At 34.8% G+C, this 23,127-nt stretch overlaps 1 protein-coding gene across 11 annotated transcripts in view; it reads right to left on the minus strand.

The window, feature by feature from the left end:
* The window catches only part of Sox5 (SRY-box transcription factor 5), a 967,314-nt gene that overhangs the window by 923,580 nt on the left and 20,607 nt on the right, over nt 1–23,127 (minus strand). For 8 of the 11 annotated variants that reach the window (XM_076854207.1, XM_076854206.1, XM_076854212.1 and 5 more), the window contains exon 1: nt 18,738–19,166. The exons of the other annotated variants lie outside the window; for them this stretch is intronic. The gene's annotated coding sequence lies outside the window, so the exon portion shown is untranslated. Of the gene's footprint in view, nt 1–18,737; nt 19,167–23,127 lie in introns of those variants that run through there. 11 annotated transcript variants of the gene reach the window in all.

The following is a 23,127-nucleotide window of genomic DNA, read 5'->3' on the forward strand; positions in this document are numbered from 1 at the left end:
CCACCCCTTACCCTGCTGCTTCTTGACCAAAGAGGAAACACTGTGAGCAGTAAATTAATAAATTCTGACTAGTATGTAAAAATGGAAATCTCCAAGAAGACCTAAAATCATTCAAAGCACAATCACACAGCCCATCAGACAGGGGTGCTAGCACCTGGTTTAGGTGGCTCCAATGGCCAACCAACAAGCACAGAATGAAGAAGCAGAAGAAGGCAGTGTTAACAGAGGCTTGAGAAAGGGGAAGAAAACAGCAAGAGAGAAACAAAGGATGTTGAATACAATTATTAGTAGACAGAATAAAAAGAGAGACAGTCTTTGAAGATATTCAGAGATCAAATCTCTGGGTAGTAGTTCATGTTCTTAGTGATTGCCCTAGATGACTAATGGATGTTTAACCCTGACCAAACATGTTATCTAACAGCGACAGAAACACAGTTGTCAAAGAAAACATGAATCTGTTTTTTACACCCTGCCTCCTGGTTTAGAAATCTGCAACAGGTAGGTAAGCATATATTCACACAACAGTGTGCTGCTCAAATCATTAAAGCTGTTTTCTTTTCAGAATTCAAGAACTATTAACACAATCATATAGTGAATGTACCTCCTTAAAAATTTTGAAACCTTATTTATACAAAGCATCACCATTTTCAAATATAAAATAGCAACTCCCAACTTATTCATAGAGAGTAGAAAGCAGTTTTATCATGTAGAATAAAATGGGATTTTGTGTTTTGAATTCCTAAATCAGTTCCTCACAATCTTCAATTTTGTTTTATATATCATTTATTGATCACAAACTTCGTTAATCACAATTTAGACAAATCTAATTTTCAAATCAGCTTGAAAAAGTTCTATTTTGTTAAAGCTTGAACACTCCCATATTTGCATAATCAGGAAATGTTTTTAAAAAGTGATAAGAAACTAAAAGGTGGTTTTCTTTTCTCCAGAAAACACAGAGAATCACTTATTTCTCAGCCAAATATATTTAGAATATTGGCAGCTCAAATTGGCATGATTGACACAACTAAATAACACCCAAAACAGTCCCAGAGCTAAAGAAAATTGTTATCATAAGCAGTTTTGTGATCCATTTCCCCCCCTCTGTAAAACAGGTAAGAGAATGCTCCAAGATATCACACATAGTCATTTACATACAGTATCATTTTATGGAATTTTCCAAGGTGCTAATTAAAAGTTTTAATGAATGTTAATCATCTGTCAATTTCATTGGCAATCTCTGTTCAACCATATGCTTCTCTTTTACACCTGTAAGTTTTTAAAAAAAAACTATAACTTTAATTGTTTTACCTCCTTAGATGATATTTAGATTAATATTTAGGAAACAAAATTTCAGTAGCTTATGCAGTAATTTTTTGTGATCTCTTATGCATTTTCTAACTTTTTAAAGGTATGATTATGTAAGGATTTGCACAATCATCATACTTCCAAGAGAGGATCTAGAAATGTTCATAGCATTGCATCCCAAAATTTAGAAATAAAATTCTATCTTATTAAATTACTGTACAACCTTTTCTACTGTAATTGTTCTCTTGTTCATTATATACATATGTGTAATCACCCATTCATTCAAAACATGTGCATTAGACACCTAAGTTTTTGACAAATTGGAATGAACAGAACAGCCAAATATTTCTTTCCTCAGTAAGCTTACATTCTATTTGAGGGAGGCAAGAAAATTTTAAGAATATATAGCAAACTGAAATGAGAATGAAAAGAGAGAAGAAGGGAAGGTTGAGGAGAGTATATGTATTTATAAGGTGGGATGTCTCAGAGTGTGTGTGTGTGTGTGTGTGTGTGTGTGTGTGTGTGTATGGTCCAATAGGTAGGAGAACAACAAATCATTAAGGTCTTATTTGCCATAGCAAGTTATGATAACTTGCTATTGATCTATGAGAGAAAAGGGACCACCACAGGTTTTGAAGAGAGGAGTAATATAGTCTGTGCACATTTTAACATGGTCTCTCTGAAAATTTGTATCCAAATTCATGAAGCTCAGAGTTCCCCCAAAAGATTAAATCTAGTGGAGACTACTCTGAGATACATTATAACCAAAATTGGCAAAAGTCAAAGATATTGAGTTTTGAAAGCAGAAAAAAAAGGGACTCATCACTTATAAGGGAACTTTATAAGACTGTAAGAGGAGTTCTCAGCATAACCCTTACAATTTCAGGAGAGAATGGGATGTTATATGTGATGTACTATAAGAAAAATTCTGTGATCCAAGAATACTGTAGCTGGCAAGGTATAATATATATCCTTCAAAAATGAAAAAGAGAGCTAGGGATACAGCTCAGTGGTAAAGCACTTACCTAGCATTAGCAAAGTTATCAATTTGGTTCCTAGCACAGAAAGAACAATGAAAGAAAGAAAAGAAGGAAGGAAAAGAGAGAGAGAGAGAGAGAGTCAGTCTTTTCCAGACAAATAAAAGCTGAGGGAGATTGACACCACTATACCTGCCTTATCAGACATGCTTAAGGAAGATATTCAAATTGAAATGAACATGCTAAACAGCAAAATGAAAACATTTAAAAGATAAAAGTAAATATATATACATGTTAATATAACATTGCAAAAATGGTACATAAATTACTATTAACCCTAATATTAAAATTAACATAAAAAGTGTTAGTAGGTGAACAGAAGTATAGAGCTTCTTTATACAAAGTTAAATTGTTATCAATTTGAAATGAAAGGTTATCATTATAAGATGTTTTATGCAACTCTTGAGCTAACTAGCAAGAAAAAATCTATAGAAGATACATAAAGGTGGGAGGGGGAGGTGGCATGTGGAACAAAGCAAATCACATCAGAAAACCATCAAGCAAAAAAGGAAAGTAGCAAGGAATGATGAGACAGACAAAATAATTGCAAGACAGAAAACTAACACAATACAACAATAAACTATGACTTTGCAAAAACTGCCTTAAATATAAATGGATTAAATTCACCAATCAAAAGGCATGGAATAGCTGAATGGATAAAAAAAATAAGATCTAGTGATATGTTCTTTACAAGGACTCACTTTAAAATTAAAGACACACATAGGCTGTAAGTCAAGGAATATGAAGATATTTCATGCCAATGGTAACCAAAACAAAGTAGCATGGCTATCATTACATATATCAACAAAATAGACATTAAATCTAAAACTTCTCTAGAGATAAAGATCACTTATAACAATAAAAATGGTAAATTCAACCAGAATATATAATAATTTTAAATATGTATGTCAGAACACATATAAGTAAAGCAAATATCAACAAATTGATGGGAGAATTCACAGTAATACAAAATTTGTAATAAGAGAATCTATTACCTCATTTCTTGATTTTTTTTTTTTGTGCTGCTATTATGTGATACCAGAGTCTGGAAATTTAAAAGAACAGATATTTATTTCTTACAGTTCTGAAAGCTAGGAAGCCCAAGATTGAGGGATTCACTGATACCAATGGTCTTCATGCTGCATCATTCTATTTTGGAAGGTGGAATGGCAAAAGAGGATAAGAGCAAGATAGAGAGGGAAGGGGGCTGAAATCATCCTTTTATTAGGAACCCACACCCCAGTGACTAATCTACTTCCATAATAACAGCATTAACTCATCCCAGAGAACAGAGCCCTCATGACCTACTCAACTCTTAAAGGCCCTACCTCTCACCACTGCAGCACTAGGGATTAAGTCACTAACACAGAACTTGAGGCACCTTTAAACTAGAACTCTCCACTTACAAAAATGAGTAGAACCATCTGACAGAAAATAAATAATGAAAAGAATTGGCTTGAAAAGACTATAAACCAAGTAGACCTAACAGACACATACAGATCTTTCCACCCAATGGCATCCGAATCACATCCATCCTCTTAAGCACAAAATAAGTCAAAAATTTAAGAAAATCAAAAGGAGTTCAAATATCCTTTTAGTGATAATGGAACAAAATTAGAAATCAAAAACAAGGAAATAGGAAAATTCACAAATACATAGAAACTAAACAGTATGCTCTTGAACAACTATTGGGTTAAAGAGGAAACCAAAAGGAAAAGTAAGACGTGTCTTGAGGAAAACAAAATGAAATGAGCACAGCATTCCAAAACTTGCAGGACAAGGCACAGGGAGTAACAACAAGGAAGCTTATGGTGATAAATGCTTGCATTGGAAAAGAAGAAATATCCCAAATAAACAGCCTAATTTATACCTTGCTGAGCTACAAATCTAAGTCCAAAGTTAGCAGAGGAAGGAAATAATAAAGATTAGAGGAGAAATAAATCAAATACAGATTAAAAATGCAGAAAAAAATCAACAAAACTAAATGTTGGTTTTTCAGAAGATAAACAAAATTAACAAACCCTTAACTAGATGAACTACAAAAGAGAGAGAAAGCCTTGAATAAATAAAATCAGAAATGAAAAAAGAGATGGATGCCTCAGAAATAAAAATGACTATAAGAGACAACTATGAACACTTAAATGGCAACAAACTGGATAACTTAGAAAAGGTGAATAAATGCCTAGAAGCATAAAACCTACAAGACTGAACTGTGGAGAGAGATGGAGATTGAATTAATAAATAAGAATCAACAAAGAAAATCCTAGGCTTCACTAGTGAATTGTTCCAGGTATTTAAGGAATTAATGTTAATCCTTCTCACACTCTTACAAAAAACTTGAAGAGGATGGTGCATTTCCTATTTCATTTCATGAAGCCCAATTACCCTGATGCCAAAGCCAGACAAAGAGATACAAAAAAGAAAGCTACAAGCCAATATCTCTGATGAAAATAAGTGCAAAACTCCTCAACAAATACTATCAAATTGAATTCAGCAGCCCATTAAAAGGACCATGCTTGCTGAAAAATCTGAATCCAAGCTATTTGGGACACTGAGGCAGGGAGATCTCAAGTTATGGTAGCTTCAACAACTTGGTGAGATGCTGTCTCAAAAATACACAAATTAAAAGGGCTGGAGATTTTAGCTCAGTAGTGGTGCACCTCTGGGTTCAATCTCAAGTACTGAAAAAAAATTTTTAAATAAAAATATCATATCCCATGATCATATGAAATTAATTCCTGAGATACAAGAATGACTAAACATAGGCAAATCAATTAATCTGATAAAATTTTGACAGAATTAAAGATAAAATCCTATAAGTATCTCAGTGCAGAAAAAGGATATGATAAAAACCCTCAACAAACTAAAAAAAGAAAGAATGCATCTCAACATAACAAATTTTATATATTAAGGCCCAGATATTTATACTCTGCAGTGAAAAATTGAAAGATTTCCTCTAAGGTCTGGAATGAGACAAGGATGCCTACTCTCATCACTTCAATGCAGTCCTTGAAGTCCTAGTCAGAGCCACAAGGCAGCATAAGAAATAAAAGTTCTCAAAATTAGAAAGAAAGAAGTTATTCCTTTTATAGATGACATAATATTTTATATAGAAAATCCTAAACACTCCATTTTAAAAAAAATTGTTAGAAATAATAATTGACATGAAAAAATTGGTTACATTCCTATATAGTTTCCAAAAACTATTGGGAAAGGAAATTAGGAAAACAATACCACTTACACTAGGACCAAAATTAATGAAGTACTTAAAAATAAATTTAACTAAGGATACTATGGGCTACTATGCAAAAACTACAAAGCATTGGTGACAGAAATTTAAGAAGACACAAATAAAATGACGTCCCATATTGGTGGATTAAAATACTTACTATTGTTAAAATGCCACACTGTGTCCTAAATGATTAATAAATTCAAGGCAATCTCCATCAAAATTTCAATAGCTTTTTTTTTTTTTTACAAAAATAGAGAAAACAATTCTAAAATTCATAGGGAGCCACAAAAGAGCCCAAATAGCCAAATCGATCTTGGGAAAGAACAAGAAGTCTGGAGGCACATACTTTCTGCTTTCAAAACATATCAGAAAGCTACAGAAATAAATCCACACATATATGGTCAACTAATTCCAAGAATAAATAATGGAGACAGGATACTCTTTTCAACAAACAATGTTGTGAAAACTGGATATCCATGAACAAAGTAATGAAATTGTATCTTCTTCTTACACAACCCCAAAATCAACTCAAATTGGAGTAGCCTAGAAGAAAAAGTAACATCAATTTCACTCTACTAGTTCTGGCAATGACTTCATGAAGATGACCCCAAAAGCACAGGCAACAAAAGTAAAGGCAGACAAGGAGGATCGCATACAACTAAAAAGCTTGTGCACAGCAAGGAAACAATAAACAGAGAGGAAGGACAAGCTTTTGGATGGAGAAAATATTTGAAAACTATACATCTGATAAGGGGAACATCCAAAACACATAAGAAACTTGTACAACTCAACATCAAAAAACTGAATAACCCAACTTTAAAATGGTATGAAGACTTAAATAATAGACATTTCTCCAATGAAGACATACAAATGGCCACTAAGTACCTATGGAAAGATGCTCAGTGTCACTAGTCATCAGAGAAATGTAAATCAAAACCACAATGAGATACCACCTCACAACAGTCCAGATGGCTATTATTTAAATAAAGAAAACAAACAAACAAAACAAGATTGTTGGCAAGGAGGTGGAGAAATTGGAACCCTTTCACACTCTAGATGGGCATGTGAAAGGGTATAGCCTCTATGGAAAATAGTACAGGGGCTCCTCAAAAAAAATTAAAAATAAGACAACAATATGACCCAGTGATCCCACTTCTGGGTATTGATGTCAAAGAATTGAAATCAAGGTCTTGAAGAGATATTAGCACTCCCAGGTTCATCACAGTACTATTCTCCATAGTATCCAAAAACAACTTAAATGTCCATCATCAAATGAATGGATAAAGAAAATGTGTTGGGTACATACAGTGGAATATGATTCCATATTATAGAAGAAGGAAATTCTTCAATATGCAACAATATGGTTGAACCTTACACATATTATGCTAAGTGAAATCAGCCAAGAACAGAAGAAAAAATTCTGTATTAATCTACTTATGTAAGATGTCTAAAATTGTCAAATTCATAAAGTCAAAAAGTGGAATGGTCATTGCTGAAGGCTAGGGGTAATGGGAAATAGGAATTGCTAGTCAACAGGCAAAATGTGTCAGTCAAGCAAGATGAATAAGCTCTAAACATGTGTTGTGCAACACCTATAGTCAACAATACTGTATTATACATTTAATTATTCATTGAGAGGGTAGATTCTATGTTATGTTCCTATCTTGATATAATAATTAAAAAGAAAAACCAGAAAAGCAACAGCCAGTAGGTAAAAGGAATGCCAAGAAAATGGAAGCCAGGTGAAGAATGCCTTATAGTCAACAAAAATAACCATTTCAAATGCTGCCGATGGAACAAGAAGTCAAGGGCAGAACTGATCACTGGCACAGCAACATGGCCATCACTGGTTGACTCTAAAAAAAGAGCAGTTTCAGTAAAATGAAGAAAGTAAATGCCTGCATGGGGTGACTTCAAGAGAAAAGGAGAAGGCAGAAATTAGAAGAAATAATTTGGAGAAATTTTCCAAAGGATTTTTCTGTAAACATAGAGAGACAAATGTGTAATAGCTGGAGAGTAGAGGCATCAAAAGAGTATTTTTCCTCTTAAGTTAGAAGAAATAACAAAATGGTAGGCAGATGTGAAATATCTAGTAGAGAAGGAAAATTTGAAGACACAGAAGAAAGATACTCAGGGGTGGATTGTGCCTGAGCAGACAGTAGGAAGAGACTCCAGGATCTAGGGCACAAGTGAGGGGTTGGGCTCAGTCAGGATCACAGACAGCACACACATAGAAATAAGACAAAAGCCACGTAGATAGATGGTGTACGTAAGTGAACAGGTGTGGTGGCCAAAGATTCAAGAAGTTCTTTTTTGTTCCTTTAGTTTTCTAGAAGAAATAGCAAGCAAGATCCTGAGCTGAAGAGATGGACAGGAAAGAAGTGTAAGAATCCTAACAAGTATGAGAAAAGAAAAGTGGGCTCCCTCATCCAGAACAAGCTAGGCTGGCTCCTACCACTGGGCTCCAGCCTGTGCTAGAATTCTCTTGATAATTCTGTTCTCAACTCAAGTATCATTGCCTTCCTTGAATACAACAAAACCAAATCCTGGGAAACACTTTTTACCATATTGGTCTATTCCTTCTTCTTCAGATGAAATTAACATTTCTATACAGCTTATTTGCTATAATGCCCACTGGAGTTTAAGCTCCTTGAAGGCAAGGGCTGCCAATGTTGTTCCCTGCTGCATCGCCAGTGCCTAGAAGAGTGTGCACAGGGTAGGTATCGATTCACCAACCTTTGGGCTAAATGTTGAGGAAACTTTAAGTCCCCAGAGAAGGGCTGTCCACATAAGATATCTGTCTCTCTATACTATGATTCTAGAAGGAGAAATACACTTACATAAAGGATTTGAGGAGTAGAGTCACATTTTGGTATTAGCTCTTGAATAGTAAAGTTGAAACCTGCTACTTCCATGACCTTGCTGAGCCTATCTATAAAAACACTGAAACTAATTATAACCTGGGGTGGAGAACTGACCTCCAAGTGTGATGGTGAGACAACAATCCAGTTTTCAAAATCTACCAAACAACAATATTGTTAATAGTGTCTCTACTACTACTACTACTACTACTAATAATAATAATAATACTTTTCTGTCTGTTATAGATTTACTTTTGTCTCCCTCGATATTGCTAAATATAATCTAGAGAAAATAAGGCAGCAATTTTCTGACATTCCATAAAGAGCCCAAGTCTCATTACACAGCACTGTATTCAATCCTCTCCATCCACCTGTACATCCTAGAGCAGACATGAGCTCTAACTGCTCTGTCAAGGGAGGTAAATGTCCTCCTGATTTCTTCAAAAAGAAACTTTTTTTTCTTTTAAAAAAGAGTGTGGGAGTGAGTCACCACAAGATTAATAAATATAAACGTCAATTACTTTAAAAATGGTAAGTGAAGTTTACATGATTTTTTTAAAAGTTACTCTTCTTCAGAGGCACATTATTCTGATTTAAATGATTGACACTAGCAAAGCATTGATTCACAAAAGCTGTCCTCATCACACACTTCCTTAAATGCAAGTGTGAGGATCCTTATTATTTTTGTTTTATTTCAGGTCAAAATGCAGTGGAAGGAATGACTACCTCATGGCTCCTTATGAAGCATTTTCAAGGGAAGGAAGCTGAAGAATTGGGAAGACAGTATATTTAATGTAAGCCACCACTAACACACACTCTCCTCTTCCCCATTTCTCAAGATCTCTTTTACACAAAGTGGCAGAGTCGGCTCAGCTGGTTTTGAACTGTGCTTCCCCTTTTATGGAAAATATCAACAGGGATTTTTTTTTTCATGGCTGGAGGTCCTTTCCTCATCTAAATATTAAAGTCTGACAAGCCTTTCCAACTTAGTAGAACATAATCATACTTGCTACTTGTTAATTAGGAGCAGAGTGATAACTATTAAAAGTTGAAAGAGTTTCCTGGTGGTTATAGCAAGTTTCGACATGATCCCAAGCTTTGTCAATAACCACAGGGGAAAAAGAAAGCAAAAGGAAAATGTCTCTCTAGAGCCCTTCATTTCTGAGAGAAGAGTGGATGTTAACTACTACTGTATTGTTCTCACGTGACATCTCAGCACCAAAGGAGGCCAGAGAGGAGACCCGCCATGCTCAGAGAGTGGAGAACAGAACCCAGAGCGAGTCAGGAAATCTGAGTTCTACAACCACCTCTCTTAGGGTCTATATAACCTTAAAAATCTTTCCCTGCATCCATGGACCTCAATTTCTTCAGTGAGTTTGGAGGAAGGAAGTTTGGAGGCTGGGGAAGAATGCCCCTATTCTAAAATGCTGTGTCCACCACACAATTCATACATAGTCTTGGAGAACATTTTGCAAAACATTTCCAAAAACTAGACATCATAGCCTAGCCACTTTTTATAGGCAGATTCTCAGAATTATGATAGCTGGCATCGGTATGCCATTTTTCAATTTCGGAAAATTTGAGCTTTTACATATATTATTTCAATTGCTCCTCTAAATAGTCTTGTGAAATGTGTATCACTGTGTCCCGGATGAGCTAGGAGAGAAAGAATGAAGAAGAAAAGAGATTAAGTGACTTGCCCCAGAGCAGAAGGAAGTACTATAACCAACACCCAAAATATCCGTTCCTCTTACTTCACTTAGAATTGTAATTAATCAGTACAAGCCCCGCTAGTATGTCTCAAACCAGTTACTATAAAGAAAATAGAAACAATGAAAATGGGAAAATAAAAAGCCTCCAAGAAAGTTACACATGGTTCCCACAAGCTCAGAGAATATATAACTATCATGTTGGGTCCCCACCACCACCATTTAATTCACATGTGTCTAAGATAAATTCATCCACAGTGGCATATTTCCTAAAATACAGCTCCTGGGATCTTTGTAACATGTTATCCAAATAATGAGACATAAATACTCAATTTATACACTACATACCTTTTAACAAAAATTAAAATATGCACATCATCCTACAGGATGGAATTAAGTTTTATATACATTACTCAAGAAAAAGAAAACAAGAAGCAGAATCTTATGAGTGTCCAAGGATAAAGGTCACAGGAGGCACTGTCGACACTCCATGCTTCCATTAGAAACCTTCTTCCTAACTAGTAGACCAACCAAAAGTGAATTTAACTCAAAAGCAAATCTGCTTTTTTCCCCCCAGGGGTTAAAACTTGCAAGGCTAGTGTCACTCCAGTTTAAAAGCCATAAAGTTTGAACTTTGTTAAAAGTTTGAACTTTCCAACATATGAACAAGAGCATAATAAGCTCAGGAACAAAAATAACTACAAATCTAGCTGTGGTTGTAGTTACTCTGCATTTCCCCAAATCAAGGTCAGAGAGCTAACATGTATTTGAATGTTACACTTAAAAAAAAAAAAATGTATTCCTATAATCACCTCATTTGATTCTCCCCCAAATCCTATAAGTTGAATCCAATTTTTACAGGTGAAGAAAGATTCAGAGATGTTCAGTAGCCTGAGCACAGAAACTCAGACGATGACTTTAGGTCCCCTCCCTATAATGCTATTTCTGAGGTAGGAATGCAAAACTGGAGCAAAGTAGATTATGGGGCTGATGGGTACATTTGAGTAAGCCACTAAAAACTTGGAGAAGATTTATCAAAATAATATCTAAAAACTTCCCTAGAAAGCCAGTTTTCATTACCCTTCTCCACTCATATTCAATATGTTCAATATGCACTAAGAAAAGATCTAGGGATTTAGACAAGAAAAACAGAAAGAAGAAAGGAAAGACATAGGGGAGAATGGGAAGGAGAGAGACAGGGAGCATAAGTTTACCAACTTAGATACACCCGCTTCTAAACTAGAGATTGCAGCAGTATTCAACTGTATAAAGTAAGGACTGAGGTCTTAAAAGTTAAGCAAAAACATGTAATTGAAATTTAGACAGAAATGTTAAGATAAACAAAACTAATGAAATCTATTAAAGCTACCAGAAATTTCATGATCTTTTAGAAGTTATCCATGGTAAATTCACTGCATATTATTATTAAGGTAGTAAAAATCCTGTACAAAGTCAAATTCCAATCGGAATCAAATTTGGAAAAAAATAATTTATACTTAATCTAAACCTTATTTTTAGTGCCCACATTAATTTGAATTTTTCCCTTAATCACCTCTTTAGGAAAAGTGTTCCATTTCTTAACCCCCCCCTCCAAAAAAAGAAGGTAATTTCCTAAGTAATTTGAGTTTTCAAATTATCTCACATAAAATTAGATTAAAAAACATTCAACTATATTCTCTAGAATCTGCTCCTACTTACAGCAACTCGTCTAATACCATTTCTTGTAGTGGAGTATTCCAAAGGATTTCAGTAATATCCAAATGAGAAATCTGGACATGGTGAAAGGTGAGATCCACTCCAAAATGAAATCATATGAACTGCTGTTACTGACTTTATTATTAAATAAATCTGCAAAATTATGGTTTTGAAAATTCATTATGATGTAAGCTAGGCAAGAAACTCTGTATATACATGATTGTGTATTTTTCTTACTGTTTATCCACAGAAATAATTTATTTGTAAGCAACTGCGCCAGTCTACAAGTGGCCAGACTGGTCTTGAAGAGCCAAAAAATAAACTTAAATGAAGGAACTCCCCCAAATAAGTAATTATTATGAAAACTGAAGCAAAATCCAAGTAATATTAGGCAGGAAAAAGTTAATCTCCATTTTAGATGTTTAGGCTCTAGAAGTATTTAATTATTACTAAAAAAACATTGGTTCTAAAAGTGCCTGTGCATATTTCATAATTTGAAGAGAGCAAGCATACCAATCTAAAAATGGACATAGTTTTGCATGTCAGTTATAACAGATGCACACAAAAACACATGAAATATATTATGATTATGGCTATAATATATATAGTTACAGTATAACTATAAAGTAATGTGACATATTTTGAACCTATTTTAAACTATGTTTTAAAGCGTCACAGACAAATCAGTGTGATCCTTTAAAGAATTGAATGTAGGAAACCCTACATTCATCTTGTTGCTACTACTTCTTATGACACGTTCAGGAGTCTCTGCTTTGTAATCCTCCCATTCATGACTAACGTAAGAAAATGGACCCTTAATTGAGCTCCACAATTTGAGTTCTCCTTCACGGCCTTCCGTTTTTGATTACCTGTTGTCTTTACTCACCAGACCTGGTCAAATACATACTTTGAATATTTTCAAAGCCTGAATTCCTTCCATGTTAGAAAAATGACTCATTGAAGCTACCAAAAGAGTATGCCTCCAGCCCTCTGACAGCTCTAAAGAGAAGTTCCCAACTATTATGAGCAATTTTAGTAGTGACAGAATTAACAAAAGGACTTTTTGGGGCAGAAGAACTGTTGAAATTAACAATAAAGGTACATAAAGCGATCAATTCCGTTAAGTAAGCCTACTGAGAGGAAGTATCCAATACAGCTTACTAAAACAGGAATCAAGGAGATCCTTTTCTTCTCTATATTGCCGGGGGAAAAATAATTTAAGGAAGTGTACCAAACCCATATTATTTTAGACTGTCAAAATAGCTGAGTTTTTGTAGGTACCTGGTTTCATATACTTCTTTGTGCTACCTTGAGATCTGACTACTTGGAACGTAAGAATCCTATCTGGAACTACATCTAGCTCTATGAGATTTGGGTCTGTATTGCTTTCTCAACATGCAGATTTGACCCAAAGAACTATGTGAAGGTCAATGGAGAGATAGAGAAAAATGCACTGAGATAGGCTGAAAAGACATTAGTTGGATTTTACATTAAGCTGACATTCCTCTATGTTCCCAAAGCACACGCATCCTACTGCAAGAGCCATTTCATTGGTAAGCCAATGTCAAAAACACTGAAAAGAGAAAACAAGAACAGGATGGTTTACAGTATGAAGTGGGTATACTTGAAATTTTCAGTGAGATCATTTATCTGAATATCATCATTCACCAATAATGCCTAGCAAAATAAATTTCATGAGACTGATTTCAAGTAAAACAGATTACTGATAAAAAGTGCCATTATCAGGGGCTGGGGATATAGCTCAGTTGGTAGAATACTTGCCTGGCATGTACTAAGGCCCTGGGTTCAATCCCAGCACCACTACCCCCTCCCCCAGTGCCATTTAACTATAAAAAGATTAATGGCCCTTCAAACTGAGACTACCATTTTACTCCTAACTCCAAGAACCTGTGCCTAAATTATTTCATAATGAAATAAGAGGTGATCATGTGTAAAAGCACTAGATTTTGAGGACCACAGATGAATCATAGTTTTCAAAATGAACATTATAAAATGAGTTCAGTAGTAGGTAACCAGAAACCAAATGACTTCAACTGCTAAAAAACCAATACCCTCTCAAAAAGAAGACTTACAATTTCAATGAAACCTTTGTCTATATTCTATAACTACTACTTACTTCCACCATAGAAAAGTAATTTAATTTAGAAATCTGTCTCCAATGAATTTCTAACTTTGCAACTAATTATCATTTAAAGTTTTAAATAAATTCTTTGTTTTCTTCACACCTCTGACACATAAATTCATTTCTAAGTTTTTTCTTTCCATTCCAAATTAAGATTTTTTTTCTAGAAACATAATGAATCTGATATCCTATTGAAATTAAATTGTGGTCATTTCCACTTGGTGAGCAAGATGTCCCAGATAAAAAGATAAAGTGCCAATTTTCTAAATGAGTTAGAGTCATTGTTAACATTAGAACTCAGAACTTCTCTATTCTGGATTTAGAAGATAATTTGATGTTAATAATTAGAAGTTAATTTCTCACATACACAACAAAGTTCTCTGCTGATACATGGAACACAGGCTCTTTATAACAAATACCCTAAAGATCTTTAATTGGTAGTTAGGAAACATGCTTTTCCTAATCATGGAGTCTCTTTTAAATATTATATCTTTAAATACCCATTTAGGGAAACTAATGAGGTAAGACATGAGAGGGATAAAGAAGGTAGTATGTTGTTTTCAAAATTAAAATTTTCAGGACATCAGTCCAGCAGGCATAAAACAAATAACTAGATAATCAAACAATAAAAGCAAACTAGAAATAATATGAAAGCTTTTTAAAAAACTGTTATTGCACATATGCAATAATTACTTCCATCAAGACTTTTATTATACATTTGTTTTTATGGAATCATAATGCACAAGTGTATGCTATTGTTTAAACACATTCTCCACATCCCCCATAACAGAATATGATGACAATATGTATTAAGGATAATACAGAAAATGTGGCTAAATGCATTCTGTTATGGTTCCATAATACAGCATGCAAATGGTTCTGACTAAGCAGACACTGGAGACAGTTGTTAGTGTACATGCTGTGAATGTATATTATGAATAATGCATAAAACTTGGCTAAATCCTAATGAGTCCATTGACATCCTATGGGGTCCAAAGGAGACTCAGATCCCAAAGCCTGGCCCTGGCACATTTCTACCCACCAATCACTGTAAAAAACAATACCATATAAACAAAGAACATTAAACTATGGGAATATACTTTCATTCTAGGTAAAGCTTTTGAAAAAAGCACCCAAATTGGGAGAAACTTTGCAAAGAGAGTAAAATTCCATCTTACATCATCACCTCACTTACAGTCCTTGAAAATTATCCATTGCAATTTAAATGGTACAAAAGCTGCAGTTGAGGGTTTGATTTGATTTCTTTTCTCTGGTTTTCTTCAGGAAGCTGCTATTACAAAGAAGATCTGAGCGATCCCTAAGAGAAGTAACCAAACCTTTAGACCATAGTGGTAGAAAATCTTCCTGCTTTGAAAGAATAACATTTACAAAATGAATTTTAGTCAATTAAATAAGGAAATAGATATAATATGTCTGAAAGCATCCTTTACAGTAGAAACCTCTTAAAAATGCCATTTTTTACACAACTTTTCAGTTTCAAAAAGAATGCCATAAGCATGTTTCTTATAATACATTTAAATTTTTTTCCAAAGCATTAAATAGAGACTCTTGAAGTCCATAGAAAGAGAAGCCATAACTATTGTCCCTGCGTAGGTGCACCCCAAGAGGAGCACCTATACAGACATGTTTAACGTGTTCTCTGAGCCAGAAACGCAGAGCTGAGCAAGCTGTGCTTGAGATGCACATAGTGAGGATGTGACAGAAGCTTGTGCGCGGAAGCCTCCCCTTGCAGTGGGAGTGGAAAAGCCAGGACAGCTGCTTCTTCCTGGTGCTCCCAGGGACGGGTGGGAAATGGGCATTCTGAGAACACATCCCCAGAATACAGAGAAGAAGCGAGGGTTGGCCATTGGGGGATGCAGCAGGCCAGGACAAACCCTTCAGGACAAATATGCAGAATGTTGAAGTGGGAGCTGGAGTTCAAGTTCTGGGCTAGAGTTCTTGTCAATCTGCCCAGCTCTGAGAGGTTTTCCCATCCCTTTAGCAGGTACCAAAGCTAGACACAGGCATGGCAAAGGCCCAAAGTGAACACTGCCTTAGAGCCCAAAGTCTGAAAATGCTTAAGCATCTCCAGGCCTGTATTCTAAAACGCAGGTCATATTTGGGCTCAAAGGAGCTCCCCAGCCTATGATAACTTAGCTTCTGTGCAGTGAATTAAGGATTCACTAGAAGACCCCTTGTGCAAAATAAGATTGCCATATTTGTCCCATCTCTCACTTACCAGCATAGGCAGAAATAGTAATGATAAACATTTATGAAACACAATCCTTCCAATGTTTCTATTTAAAGTACAATACTCCTGGGTATAGTTAAGAAAAATCACGATAGATTTGAGTTTGTTTTCAATTTGCTTTCCTCTGGGAGAAGAACTAGGACAATGGAGAGTCCGCATGTTTAGGGTACGTACTAAGCAATTTAAAAATAGGGTAAAATGTTTGAAAAGATGGGACACGCTGACAATTCACTTTGTTTGCTTTTCCGATTGCCCTGACTCCCACAACCACGGATTCTACGACGAGGAATTAAGACTTTTAACAGACTCCTCAAGTTGAAAACTTCCTGAGCACTATATTATTATGTTTGTATTTACACCTGGGTAAGCGCAGTCACTGCTGCCAAGAACATGAAGTATGAAAATCAGACAGAAAAATAAGGTAACTGCTGGAGCCACTTCTACTGTTTTCCTTGTTCTACAATCTGCCTCCTCTCAAGTGTAATAGAACAAAGTTCAGCTCCTGGTATAACGATTCCATAAAGCTATTCTGCCTTTGAAAACCATTCTCCACCACGGCTGGTCCCAGCTACACTATAAGCGGCTGACAATTGCTTCCCCCACACTCCCCAGTGTTCCTTCACCCCTCCCAGATGCCACCAGAAGAATAACAGAAAGTCTCTCAGTAGCACTTTGCTTCTCAGCGGGAAGCTGTACTGTTTGTGATATCCATTTTGATACAAACCTAAATTAGGCCTCTGGAAATAGGTAATGCATAAAAAGAAGCATTTTGTGTCACCAAATTATTATTATAGGTTACTGTTAACCCTTGGAAGATAGAGGTGAGCTCTGTAGCTCCCCACTGAGGTGACTATTTGTCATGAAATCATAGGCCGTACCTCAAAAGATGTTTCAGGTGAGCTTGCTACAGGCAAACTATCGAGTTGACCTATAGGAATCTGATAGCTAGTTTAAGTGGAGAAGCCAAAAGAAATGCCAGTTAAACAAAAGGATCAGCACAGCGTGGGGAACCAGCAGTCAGTGAACACAAGTTTAACAGCTGACAGAGCCTAGAGAGAGATGTAGGGATCAAGGTATTTTACTACCCCTTCAAAAGCTCTCCCTGCAAAGACTTGGAGGGTTTAGAGGGGCAAAAGTTCAGAGCAACTCATGTTTTTTGTTGTTTTTTTTTTTAAAGAAATCCCTTGGGATAAAACTATTAACTAGTCCTACTGCAATAACAAAGTAGAATACTAAATATACTGATACATATCAGGTATGTATGGGAGCAATACTAAATATACTCGTGTTTCTGGGTTTTTATATGGTTCAGATAGCAAATAATGTTCTAAAAATTTCTGTTCAAAAATTTAAAATTCTGTTCTATATTTGATTCAAATAATCAAAGAAATACCCTAGAAATACCTCTGTATTATAATCCTAATACCAATTCTTGAAAGAAATTGTCATTTTTAACTTTCCTACTCTAAATTTTATGTTTAATCCTTCCTTATTCTTCCTCCTTCATTGCTAAATTAAAACAAGCAGCATTCATCATTTTAATCATAAACATGCTGAATTTAAAAATCTAAATCAGAGACCACTTTTAAACTGTATCGGTGATGAAAATGTGTAGAACATGAAGGTGGTCTTCCCATTTTTTCAGTACAATGCGGGTCACTTTTCTGATACAAAATTGTGTAAGAATCATCGTGCCACACACGCATAACTTAGCTTTTCATTTTTTAATATGCGTTTTTATTAAATATTACCATGTGTTTCTAGTTTATCTCACTAAAATAAATAGACATGGCTGAGTTCATCTCTCTCAAGACAATAAACACGCCAAAAAAATTCCTCAAATTAACTGATGTTTATTGAATAAATAACAATTAAAGCTTCCTTAAGGTAAGCATCACAGGTTGATAATGAAGAGCAATAAATTATTCTGCAATTTATAACATGAAAAAATAGAATAGCTAATACCATAAGAACTCCTAGAGAGTTTAGTGAACTGTTGGGTACTCGCCAAATTTCATAGCTGCTCAGAGTTAGTAGCTGAGTCCCTAAAATTTGAAAGAAGTATAAGTGTTCCTCACTTGTCTCCTAGACACAACTCATAAATGGACAGGTTCTTTTATAATATCCAAGAATCTTGATTAGGTCTCATTCTTATCAGTAACAGGATCTTCAGACTGAGAAAAAGCCTACACAATCCCATAAGTTAAGGCATAATATCTTAGCATCAGAAGTCCTCGACCTGCTCATCATTCGGAGGGTGAGCTAAGATCCCAACTCTATCTAATTCACAGAATTGTGACTAGCTAATGACTTGGCTTACTCAGAATAGCTAGACATCATCTGAATGCCAGCAACTGAAATTAAATCTCTTGTGTTTCCATATTCTAAAATAATTCAATTTAAATATTCAGTAACATTTCATCTAGTCACAGTTAAAGCACCGCACTCCTGACCAGGCATTTTCTTGGAAGTTTCTGCAAGTTCTGTGCCCACATGGTACATACCTGTGCAGTCCACTGTCTGGATAGTTGTTTTTGTCATAGCTTCCTCCTTAAAAATATTCCTACACTCATGCTGGCTTTGAATCTGTTCAGTTCAAATTTAGATTCATTGGTACTTTTCCACAGTTACATTTCTTGTTCGATTGAGGTTTCTTTTTATTTATTCTGAAGTTTTCGATGTAAGACAAACAGGAATACCACCTTCTAAAATTACTACTATCCTACCATCCTCCGGTGGAACATTAACGGGAAGCAATATTCTCAAAGCTATGAAGCATACACTGCCCTAAATTACATTGCAGTCGCTGCCCTGAGCTCACACATTTTTGAATAGAAAGGCTCCCAGGGATCTCTCTGTACTGACTGCATTTACTGCTTTAAAATATTTTTAACCCAGACGCTGAAGTGCCAGCCTTGCAGTTCCTCATGCTAATCCCAGTTTGGGTGGCTGTTCTTAAGGGAAAGCATTCAAAACATTGTAACAGTGCATCAACTTTGACCCTTTTCACTTAAACATGAGACTCAAAAAAAGTTTGAATTCCAGAGGGAATCACTGAACTTTGACCTGCTTAAAATTAGTTTTGTTTTAGTGCCTTCATGGTGACTCAACAAGCCAATTTTCCAGACACTTAAGACGTTTCTGCCCCTGAAGATTCCAGTTCAAGTCCACAGCTATGTTTGCTGGTCAGATCAGAACACTTTGTCCCAGGGTTTCAAGCAACAAATTCCCAGATCTCCATCTCTTTGCCAGATGTTGGCATTACTTGGTATTAAGCTGGATCTAAACACAAGTGAATAAGAATACACACACACACACACACACACACACACACAGAACAGTCCCTATTTTTTTTTTTTTTTCACTTACAGCCTTTAGGGAAGCAAAGTTTTCCACTCAAAATTCAGTCATGGGGAAATGTTTACCAAGATTATATAAACATTACTTACTAGCCTAACTTCTCTAGAACCAAAACTTCTAACCTTAGTTCGTACATTTATAATGCACTCTAAGTTTACGTTTATCAATAGGGTGAAAAAAAAAACTGCTGATATTTTACTTTCTCTTCTATTATAATTTAAAAATTTGTCAATGAACAACTATCTTACCACAAATGAACAACATCACAGTATTTCCTTCAATAGAATTTTGGAATTTCAAATGCAACATCTGTTATCAAAACTTTATAGGCAATTTATAAGTAAAATACTATAAAACCAAAGATCTAATACACATTCCTCTTGCTTTTGTCTCTCAAAACTTCCCCCTTTTAGTAAAACAAACTTGGCAAAAAAAAAAAAAAAAAAAAAAAAAAAAAAAAAAAAAAAAAAAACAAAAAAAACCAGCACGCAACTTTTTTAACACAAACTGAGGTATTAAAGGAATGAAGTAGCTATTCCTATAAAGCAATTCCAGCATAAATCCTGGACTTTAAAATCTTTAGAAAAGTCAAAGATATATGTACTCAGGAAAAGAAAAGCCATTTAGTTTTATGAATCCAGGAAAAAAAGAAATGTTAATACAATTAGTTAACTAGAATAAAAGAATCAATATGACACAAATTGCTTGACACAAATTACACACCACTTTAAACAAGAAGTCTGTGTGGTCTCCAATGGGCCAGTCAGCTGTACTGAAAGGTGGTGCAAAAGGTGGTCTGCATCTTCATGTGCAAACAATGGTGTGCACGTAAACCTATCAGTGTTTGAAGAACTATACTGATGTTGTTCTTAAAACTTGATCCCAATTGCTACCTCCCTAAAGCTGGAAATCAGGAGCTATACAAGATTATAGAAAGGGGACACAGCAAAATTATATCTTAACTTTTTGCCTTCCTTCCATTAGAGACACTCAGAAAATAAAAACTATATTCAACTAAGTCTGCAATCATTTCTTTCATTTCTTCTGTGTTTAAAAAGGAACACAAAAAAAGGTTTTTCAAGTGGGGAAAGTGATATATTTCTGTATACATACTTTAATTTAGACCTACTTTATTTTCATTTGATCCATAAATCATTCAATACATAAATATTGAGTGAACCCAGATTTCTTAAATGAAGAAAATATTTGGAATTCATTCTGGTTATTTTACATTTCAAGCACATGTAACTATTTGGGTTCTTTTCTGGTGCTTGAGAAAACAATCATTAATAGTTTTAAAAACTGGATCAATTATTTACATGAAGAGGTCAACTGAAGTGAACATTCTAAGTGCTGCTGACTAGTTCCTTCGAATAACATGAAAATTAATATGAATTATGTAAGATACTAATGAAATACACATATTTACAGATCATACAGTAAATGGCAGTATTTAAATAAAATTATACAGAGATGTTCCCATGTAGGAACCATTATCTGAAGAATCTGCCAACATAAGATTAGCATTGTAGTTGCTTAATCCTTTAATTGTCTTAATAATAAAATATGCTACTAATTATGTTAGGTATTTTGGCCTTGCATTCTAAAAGAGATATTTGCATTTTTGTTTCTATATGTTGTAAAAACTAAAATAAGGTGTCATTAAAGAGTAATTCAACTGGTTTTAAAACAAACATACCTTGTCATCTAAGTTCAAATGTATTTTCCCTTCTTAGTGGTAACCAAAGATCATACATACTTTACTGACAAATTTTGGTATGAAATATGATTAGAAAGTAATAAGATGGATGTTTTTTAGTCAGGTTTGTAAATTGTTCAAAACATAACTCTGAGAAAGGAAGTTTTCCAAGATGTTTTGAACCAGGGCATCATTGAAATAAGGATTTAGCTTCTCTGGTTGATAATCTTGAAAAACAACATTAATATAAAGGCATAAATCGTAGTTCAATGTTTTCAAAAATAAAACTCCAAATTTTTCAGTCATACTCCACAAATATTATATAGAGAAGATATACATTTTCATTAGGTGGCTACTTACATTCATTCTGAAGTTTCACTGGGTGAAATTAACCACAGGTTGATTTGCAAGACATTACATATGTAATATAAACTTGACATAATGCCTTTGATCTTTCAAAAAAGTAATATGCAATGTAAAAAAAAAAAAAAACTTATTTTTATCATCGGATATTTACATCCTACCCCAATCTGTAGGCTTCTGTAAACTTTTTTTCTCTTATATTCAGTCAAAACCTGACAAGAGCTCGCTGTGGGATTATGCACAAAAACTGCAAATTTAAACAAGGTGTGATCGTAGACTTTTTCACACATTATTGTATCATGCTGCACAAGAACACTAATGTATGCACAGTTCCAAAATAGCTTGGGCTATTACTGCACAGCCTTGAAAACTACTAAAATCCTGAGGAGAGCACCTTTCAAAAGCTGTGCCTTTATTATTGCACACTAGTAAAAGGTTGCTTTCATTGTTTGTATTTTACAATAGAAAAAAAATTAATGTCTATGATATTGCCTCATAATTTTAAGGTCCTATTTCTTATTAGACTCTTCATACTTACAAAAGTTGTTTCATCAATATGTCTATGACAGTAGGACTCGATACTATTTAATCGACTCAATTATGGAACAAGTGTGTTTTTTCCTGATGCTGCCCTACTTTCCTTTAAGTTGCATTTGAATTATTGATGAAATTGCAATAAAACATTTCTTTGTTACACATAGTTGAGAAGTCAAGAAGAATGCTTCATGGTTAATTTTTAGACTTGCAGTGATAAAATAAACACACTTGTTGTCTTTTCAAGAAAAGTCAATAGCAGGGTACCATCTCAAAAGAATGGCTGTTTTCCCTATTGTTTTGAGAAATAATGTGCTGAAATGGTGGATGTAACTATGTAACAGAAGAAAATGGTAAGCAAAAGTACAGTATAGAAAATACTACATAGTTGCCAGGTCTTCCTGGATGATAAAAAGATTTAAACTGACAAATTTAAATTCTGCTTTCTTTCAAGTGGTACAAAGACACAATCATCTAGCAGGGTCAGGTTCCCCCCAAATGGAATAGTTTTGGGGAAAATGACATTTCTTATATAGACTACTGCAATCACCACCTAACTGACTTCACTTTATTTTCCAAACAAAGCCAGAATTATCTTTTTAAGTCACAAATTGGAATCCTTTAGTTACCTGCCATTGCTTTCATGATAAAGCCCCCAAATCTTAATAGGACCCATAAGGCCGGGTGTGAGAAGACTCCTGCCTCATTCAACCTCATCCTACACAATCTTTTTTTTTTAATATTTATTTTTTAGGTGGAGATGGACACAACACAATGCCTTTATTTATTTATTTATTTTTTATGTGGTGCTGAGGATCCAACCCAGGTCCGGCCCATGCTAGGCGAGCGCTCTACCACTGAGCCACAATCCCAGCCCCCTACACAATCTTTCCCCTTCTTTTCTTTGCTCCAGCCACTCCTCTTGGTTCCTTAATATC

This window comes from Callospermophilus lateralis, chromosome 4 (assembly GCF_048772815.1).
Source record: "Callospermophilus lateralis isolate mCalLat2 chromosome 4, mCalLat2.hap1, whole genome shotgun sequence".
In the NCBI taxonomy this organism is placed as follows: Eukaryota; Metazoa; Chordata; class Mammalia; order Rodentia; family Sciuridae; genus Callospermophilus; species Callospermophilus lateralis.